General features: G+C 49.8%; 1 protein-coding gene across 1 annotated transcript in view; it reads left to right on the top strand.

Moving 5' to 3' along the window:
- The window catches only part of SLC37A3 (solute carrier family 37 member 3), a 102,986-nt gene extending 100,932 nt beyond the window's left edge, over positions 1 to 2,054 (top strand). The window contains exon 11 of the mRNA XM_045565280.1: positions 2,015 to 2,054. The gene's annotated coding sequence lies outside the window, so the exon portion shown is untranslated. The remainder of the gene's footprint in view (positions 1 to 2,014) is intronic.
- Positions 2,055 to 8,020: the final 5,966 nt, after the last annotated feature.

Raw genomic sequence — 8,020 nt, forward strand, 5'->3', positions numbered from 1 at the left:
GAGGAAAAGGCAAATGCCAATGCCCCGAGGTGTGTGTGAAAAGGGCCACATTTGAATAGCGGGGACCCAGGGAGCCACAGGGAAGATGGTATGGGATGAGGTGGACGGGTGGGCAGGGTCTTGGTGGCCAAGGAGAGAAGCTTAGATTTTACTTTAAATGCATCAAGAAGCCATTGTTAATTTGTTGTTTAAATTTTTAAACAGATTTTTATTTATATACAGCAGTAAAGTGAACAAAGCTTAAGGGCACAGTCTGATAAATTTCAATACCCATACACACACACACACACATACTTCCCTCATCCAGATTAAGAATGTTCTCAGCTTCCACAAACTGTATATGTAATTTAAAAATGTTCTACTAGGCCGGGCGCAGTGGCTCACGCCTGTAATCCTAGCACTCTGGGAGGCCGAGGCGGGTGGATCACTCGAGGTCAGGAGTTTGAGACCAGCCTGAGCGAGACCCCTTCTCTACTAAAAATAGAAAGAAATTAATCTGGACAACTAAAAATATGTATAGAAAAAATTAGCCAGGCATGGTGGCGCATGCCTGTAGTTCCAGCTACTTGGGAGGCTGAGGCAGGAGGATCGCTTAAGCCCAGGAGTTTGAGGTTGCTGTGAGCTAGGCTGACGCCATGGCACTCACTCTAGTCCGGGCAACAAAGTGAGACTCTGTCTCAAAAAAAAAAAAAAAAAAAATGTTCTACTAGCCACATTAAAACAAGTAAAGAAACAGGTGAAATTAATTTTAATAATGTATTTGATCTTGTAAAAAGATCCAAAATATTATTTTAACATGTAATCAATGTGCAAAATATTAATGGACTAGGACATTCTTTCCTTCTTTTTTTTGTTGTTGTTTTTTGTTTTTGTTTTTTTGAGACAAGAGTCTCGCTCTGTTGCCTGGGCTAGAGTGCCGTGGCGTCAGCCTAGCTCATAGCAACCTCAAACTCCTGGGCTTAAGCGATCCTCCTGCCTCAGCCTCCCAAGTAGCTGGGACTACAGGCGTGCACCACCATGCCCGGCTAATTTTTTTCTAAATATATTTTTAGCTGTCCAGATCATTTCTTTCTATTTTTAGTAGAGATGGGGTCTTGCTCTTGCTCAGGCTGGTCTCGAACTCCTGAACTCAAGCAATCCTCTCACCTCGGCCTCCCAGAGTGCTATGATTACAGGCATGAGCCACCGCGCCCGGCCTCTTTCCTTACTTCTTTGAAGCCCCATGTGTGTTTTACACATACAGCATATCTCAATTTGGACCAGCCACACTTCAAGTGCTCAACAGCCTCATGTGGCTCGTGGCTATGGTATTAGTACATGTCTAGAAAGCAAGGGGTGACAAATGGAAAACGAAGCAAACAGCATCCATTGATAGGAATGTAATTTGTGTAAGATATAAGACACTGATTCGTTTCTGTTGAGAGTGCCAACTTCCTAGTTTTGTTTTAGTGAAAATAAAATAAGTTCACACCCAATCTCAGTTCCCTAACCCTATATTCCCCAAGGTCCTAGATTACTCAACACAGGATACTCCTACCACAGAGGTTTTTAGTTCCCTTTCGGGCTCCCTTATGACTAGAGTTGTCAGTCTTCACATTCTCAGGCTGTATGGATACAGGAATCACCAGTTCCTCATTTGACCAACAATCCTCCAGTTTCACCCTTATCTCAGGCTTTTCAGATGGAAGTCATTTTACATCTGTGGGTTCCAAACTTGGCTGCTCATCTAGATCATTTCGGAGTATTTAAAACGGAACAAAACACATAAAACACATGCCCAGGATCTCTGGAGTTCCAATCCAGAGATGCACTCAGTGCTGTGTATTTTTAAAAAGTTTGAAGCACAGCTGTGATAGGCATTCAGCCTTGAGAACTGGGCATTATCTGCTTCGCTGAAAAGGCCCAGAGACCTCAGCTGGCCCTGTGGCAGGCAGTCTGTGGCCTGTTAAGAACCAGGCCACACAGCAGGAGGCGAGCGTTGGGCCAGTGAGTGACGCTTCATCTGTATTTACAGCCGCTCCCCATCGCTCGCGTCACCGCCTGAGCTCTGCCTCCCGTCAGACCAGCAGTGGCATTAGATCCTGCATTATGGTGAGTGGTATAATTATTTCATTATATATTACAATGTAATAGTAATAGAAATAAAGTGCACAATAAATGTAATGTGCTTGAATCATCCCGAAACCATCTCCCCCACCCCTGGGTTTGTGGAAAAATTGTCTTCCATGAAACCAGTCCCTGGTGCCAAAAAGGCTGGGGACTGATGCTCTAGGAGCAACACTCATATTAACAATGTCATTATAGCCATGGGGTGAGGGGTAGGTGCATTTTTGTTTCCTTTGGGCCAGGACGATGGCGGTGGCTGAGGTGGAGGCTTCAGAGGTGCCCTTGGGTATAGACTATATTAGACAGACAGAGCCCAGCCCAGGGCACAGGGAAAAGCATCTCCAGTTGGGGAGCAATGAGAGCAGACAGAGAGGACTACAGGTTTTTCGTGAGGGTTTTCGTGAGAAGCTGCACAGCTGGTAACCCACCCTCATCACCCCCGTTCTGTTGGTACCTCTGATACTGGCTTTCCTGACAGTAAGTCAATGGCATCTCACAGGTGTATTAGAGCAGAGCTAACCTGTGTTTTAGGGCACAAGGTGAAAGACCAAAGACCGACAGGGTATAAAATTAACCCAGTCCTTCTGGATTTCATTTAATCACTGGGTGTGCCCTTGGCACCAGGATCATAAAACGGGCCTGGTTTCCTTCCTTTGATGTATTCAAAGAGCCCTGGATTTGCAGTCAGGACACCTGAGTTCCAGTTCCAAACCTGCACTAACCAGCTGTGTCACTGCGGGTCTACGATTTAACTTCCCTGAGCCTCACTTCCCCCATCGGGTAAAATGAGTAAGAAATAATTATCTTGTAGGTTACAGTGACTGCTCGGTAAAGCAACGCATGTGAAAGCACTTTAGAAACTATAAAGCACTACACAGATGCAAGACTAACGTTTACAGTAGGGAAAGTGACGCGGACACAGACCAGCGGGAGAAATCCTTCACTGGCTTCTAGGATTTCTCACCTCTGCGGGCCACGCAGGGGCCTGACACACAGCAGGCGCTCGAATCCAAACGAATGACCTGCGAACGCGCACCTGTCCTGGGCGTCTGGGAAGACAACGTCCCCCCCATACTCTGGGCCAGGACTCCATCGATGTTTCTAGTGGCCAGTCCTCACATCCCGGAGGGCTGCCATTGGTTCGGGGACCCCCTGAACCGCTTTTTCATTGGCCGCCTGCTGCTGGGATGAGGAGAGACAGCCCCATCCGAGTGTCACAGCCGAGAATCCCTGAGGGCTGCGTGCGCCTTCGCTGCCCGCACCCCCACGCGCGCCCCGCTAGTCCCGCCTTCCCTGCCTGCAGCCCCAGGCTGGGCACCTGCGACCTCCGCTCGAGTGGCCTCCTTTGGGGAACCCTCCCAGCTTAGCCCCTTAACGGACACCTCTCTGGTCCCCTACGCAGAGGCAGGCGTCACTCCCCGGGCCGCGCACGCGAGCTGTGCCTTAGTCACCTTCCCCGGCCGCTTCCTGCCCCTGACACCAGGTCGGAGGATGCCGCGGACCTCCCGGCTCCGTCCCGAAAATGCACTGGCCCCAGTCAACAACCAGATGAAGTGGAAACCATGTGCTCGTCACTTACAGAAAGTATTCCCACCCCGCAGGAACAGCAGCCACGGCCCCCCCGAGCAAGCCTAGTTTAGCCCTCACCCGCGACGGAGAAGCGGAGTTTCTGACCCCCACCCCCTCCCCATCGGGCTGTCATTGTTCCCTGCGCCCCGGCAGCCCCAGCCCCCCGGGCCAGGCGCGGCGGCCGCCGCTCCGGACGCCCCCTCCCCAGCGGCCCGGAGGGGTGGGGGCGCGGGCGGGGCCGGCGCTGCCAATCACGGCGCGGCGCACGTGCGGCACGTCTGCGCGGCCGGCCCCCGCCCTGCGCCGGCGCGGGAGGGGTGCGGGGGCTCGCTCGGGGGAGGTCTGAGCGCGCGAGCCCGGGGATGCGCGCGGCGAGCGGGGCTTAGGGTTGCGAGAGCCCGGGGGTGGCGGGGCGGAAGGGGGCGGAACACACGGGGGTGGGGTGAGCAGGATCTGGGCCGGGGGACCCTAGGGCTCACGAGGGGATCCCCAGGCAATGAGGGGAGCGCCCGGGGACTCCCCAGTCTCTGTCTATGTCTGGTCCCCGCTCACTGGGGGCCACCGACAGGTGGGGACTGTGCGTTGACCCGCACGTCTACCGCCAGTGTAGCCCGGGGAGCAGGAGAGCGGAATTCAAGCACCTGTTCTGGAGAGAGGCGCTCTTCATTTTGGGCCCCTCCTTCCCCACCACCACCCCGCCTCCAGCCCCAAGGGGGAGGAGGGGTTTATTTCTGGTGGTGATTTTCAAACAGAAAACCATCAAACGTGTAAACGAAAGGGCGGAAGCCCAGGAATCAAAAGAGCTGTCCTGTGGTCTTGACAGAGGGCAAGGAAGTGGGGGTACCACCTGCTCTGGACAGTTACCGAAAGCTCGCTGCGACAGGCTTCCGGGCTGCTCGGTAGTGCGAGGGGGAAATCAGAAGGCGGCAAGGCCACGTTCTTGGTGCAGAGTGACACTTTCATGTTTGCGTGTAGTGTTTGACCCAAGGCAAGTTCCACGTCCCAACGTGGAAGCCAGTCTGATGTAGCTGGAGCTAGCTCTGAGTTCCCTGAGCTGTCGTGTTGTTTACTCTCCTTGAAAGGAGCGCTGCAACAACTTCCGGAAGAGGAGGCTCTTTGAAGTGTGGGCAGGATTTGAGTTCTGACTTCATGTCTTCTGTTGTCTCGGTGGCTCCTTTGATGTCGATGTGGCGGGACAGGCTTAGCAGAGACTGGCTACTGGGACCAAGAGCTCAAACGCCACTCCAAGTTCACCTCCACCAGGATGAATGTATTGAAGGGCAGGTTGAAATACTCCAGGAAGCATCTCAGAATTTTCCATTTCCTGGTTGGTTTGTTTTTTTCGTTAACCCAGTACGTATTACTCAATTCTTTATGCCTATGAAATTACCATGGAAAACCTTGGGCTAAAGTGCTCTACCTACATTATTTCACTTAATCCTCACAAATAACTATTAGGTGGTTATTTTCTCCACTGTATAGATGAGAAGGTGAAGGCCTAGGATCACACAGCTATCTGACAGAAAGCCTTCCTTCTTGAGCCCCTCCTTCATTAAAAGTTAATTGGGTTAATTAAATGAATCAAACCACACAAAACAGTTACACCAGTGCCTGGCATGCTGTAAGTGTGAAATAAACAGTTAGCCACTCTTATCACTATTATTATTGCACATATGCAACAAAAGTTCTCTCTGTTGCTGCAGCAAGTTCTACAAGAATCTTAGGCAGCAGATCTTGATGAATTCTTTTAGAAATGTTTTAGGGTTTTGCTTTTCTCTAGTTGGAACCATCTCCAAATAGTATTGGAAGTAGAATTCCTGAATAAGATGCTCCAAGACAAACCATACAGTGTCTTCCTGCAGAGATACTTTCTCAGACTTTATCTGTTCCTTCCTTCCCCACCTTAGAATGGTACCAAAAACAAGCTGCTCAACCCTCAGCTGGGTGCTTTGATGTCCATGAGTTCAGAATGGAAGGGACTGTGGAGTTTTGTTTTTATGATATGGATAGTGTAACTTGACTTTGCCCTAAAATTTCACAAAGCAAATCAACATCAGTTACTAAATCACTTACTTTTTAAAGTGTTTAAAAAGTGTTGCTTTGGGGCAGAGGATGTCCTCCTGAAGGCTCCACTGAGTTAAGAGTCAAACAGGAATAATCTGAGTGAGGCCAGGTGTGATGGGGGCTGTCCTAGAACAGACAGGTGTGCCCCGGGAGACCCAGGAGGACAGCAGGTAGGCTGAGCTGTGCCGCTGAGTGTCAGCAGGACAGAACCGGGAGGATGCTGAGCTGCAGAGGCACTGATAACTGAGATGCTCAGTGGAGCCCAGCCGGGGCCTCTCTTTTGAGTCAAAGGCTGATGTGGTCAGGCCACAGCCAGGCTTTGCTCTTGCCATGATACAATGAAAGAAGCTATAAAGGAGTAACCCTTGGTAATAGTAAAAATAATAACCAATGGCATTTATTGAGCACCTACTATATTCTAAGCACTGCTAGGAGCTTCGTTTAACACTATGACGAGCTCTCATTTAACACTATGACGTGGGTTGCTGTTATTAGTCCCTCTTTGCAGGTAGGGAAACAGCACAGGGAGGTTAAGTTGCCCAGCGTTACCCAGCTGGAAAGTAGACCCATGAGCTGGGGACTCCTGCTCGCTCTTGGCTGTGTAACTGGGCCACTGGGGGATGGAAGCGTTTTGCCCCTCTGTGCTGAGATTCAGTTTACAAGTTCTTATCATGGGGGAAGTTAGGGACTTCCTGGTCTAAATCCACTTAAGGAAAAGAAGATTTTGGAAAGGAGTGGCTGGATCAGAGGGAGAGGGAGAGCAAAATAGTCAGCTAGCCACGCAAGGAGCTGTGAGAAGGAATCAGGGTGAACAGCATGGCACGGTGGGACCACAGCGTGATGGGTATTGTTGGGGGGAGGGAGTGAGAACACCTTTTGGTGGGTGTGTGTTCAGGGAGAAATAGGAGAGATGGGGCCTTTGCAGAGTTGAATGGGGAGTGCTAGGGACAAGCATGCCGGTCCAGGTGTCATGAAGGCATTGAGACTCCGGACCTGCAGGGTGGCTGATTTGGTGTAAAGTATGCAACAATAACACCTCACAATTTTAGCACAGTGTTATGGGCTGAACTGTGTCCCCCACTCCCAATTCATATGTTGAAGTCCTCACTGCAGTGCCTCAGAATGTGACCTTATTTGGAAATAGGGTCATTGCAGATGTAATTAATTAAGATGAGGTCATATTGGAGTAGGGTGGGCCCCTAATGCATTATGACTGGTGTCCTTATAAAAAGAGGAAATTTGGGCACAGACACGCATACAGGGAGAATAACACATGAACATGAAGGCAGAGATTGGGATGATGCGTCTACAAGCCAGGGAGCCCTAACTCCCTGGCTAAGTTGCCAGCAAACTACCAGAAACTGGTGGAGAAGCATGGAGCAGCTGCAGAGGGAACCAACCCTGCTGACACCTTGATCTCAGAATTCTGGCCTCCAGAACTGTGAGACAATAAATCTCTGTTGTTTAAACCACCCAGTCTGTGGCGCTTTGTTACAGAGGCCATAGGAGAGTGACGCACAAGACCACATACCCGATGGCAGCCTGGGCTGTGATGGAGCCCTGAGATTTTTGAAACCTGTTTTTGTAGAGACTGGGGAGACCTGTTATCTATAAAATTATCTTCTTTCTCTCTCTCTGAATGATACATGTAATAGTTTAAAGAAGCAAATTAGAATATATAAAAATTATAATGAAATATTACAATCACTCTCAGTCTTGCCCCTCAGGCTGTCTTGCCAGAGACAGCCATTGTCAACTCTACAGCCTTTTTTCATGGTATTTTCCACCATTTTTCTAAGCAATTTGCTTATATTACTATTTCCTGATTTTCAATTTTAGACATTACTTTTTGACTTCCAATCATGGTGGCTGAGGAGTTGTTCTCCTTCCCTCACCCCCTCCATATCCTTGAATCCCAGAGTTTGAGAAAATGATTTCTGTTCACATTATTAGGACGAGGCAAACACCGTTCACTCCTGAGCCATGCAGTGTTCTAGGACAACACCCTCTGACCCTTCTTTCCCTCTGGACTTAGTTTTGTGTTTGCCTGATTTTCTTTGAACCTACGTGTTCCCCCAATGCCCTGGCATTTCTGCCACACTACAATCAGCAGTGTCCCCCAAGTCCTCAACCCTTTATTTTTCTGGCGGTGGTGCCCTCTGGCCTCCTGCTCCAACATGGACAGGTGGCTTAGGCTGCAGCTTGGCCCAGCTCCGGGAGGAAGGAGGAGGTGTTTTTTAAAAGTGGCTAGCAGTTTTCTGGTTTTCCATGTGGATGTTCC

The sequence above is a fragment of the Lemur catta genome, chromosome 11, assembly GCF_020740605.2.
Source record: "Lemur catta isolate mLemCat1 chromosome 11, mLemCat1.pri, whole genome shotgun sequence".
NCBI classification, from domain to species: Eukaryota; Metazoa; Chordata; class Mammalia; order Primates; family Lemuridae; genus Lemur; species Lemur catta.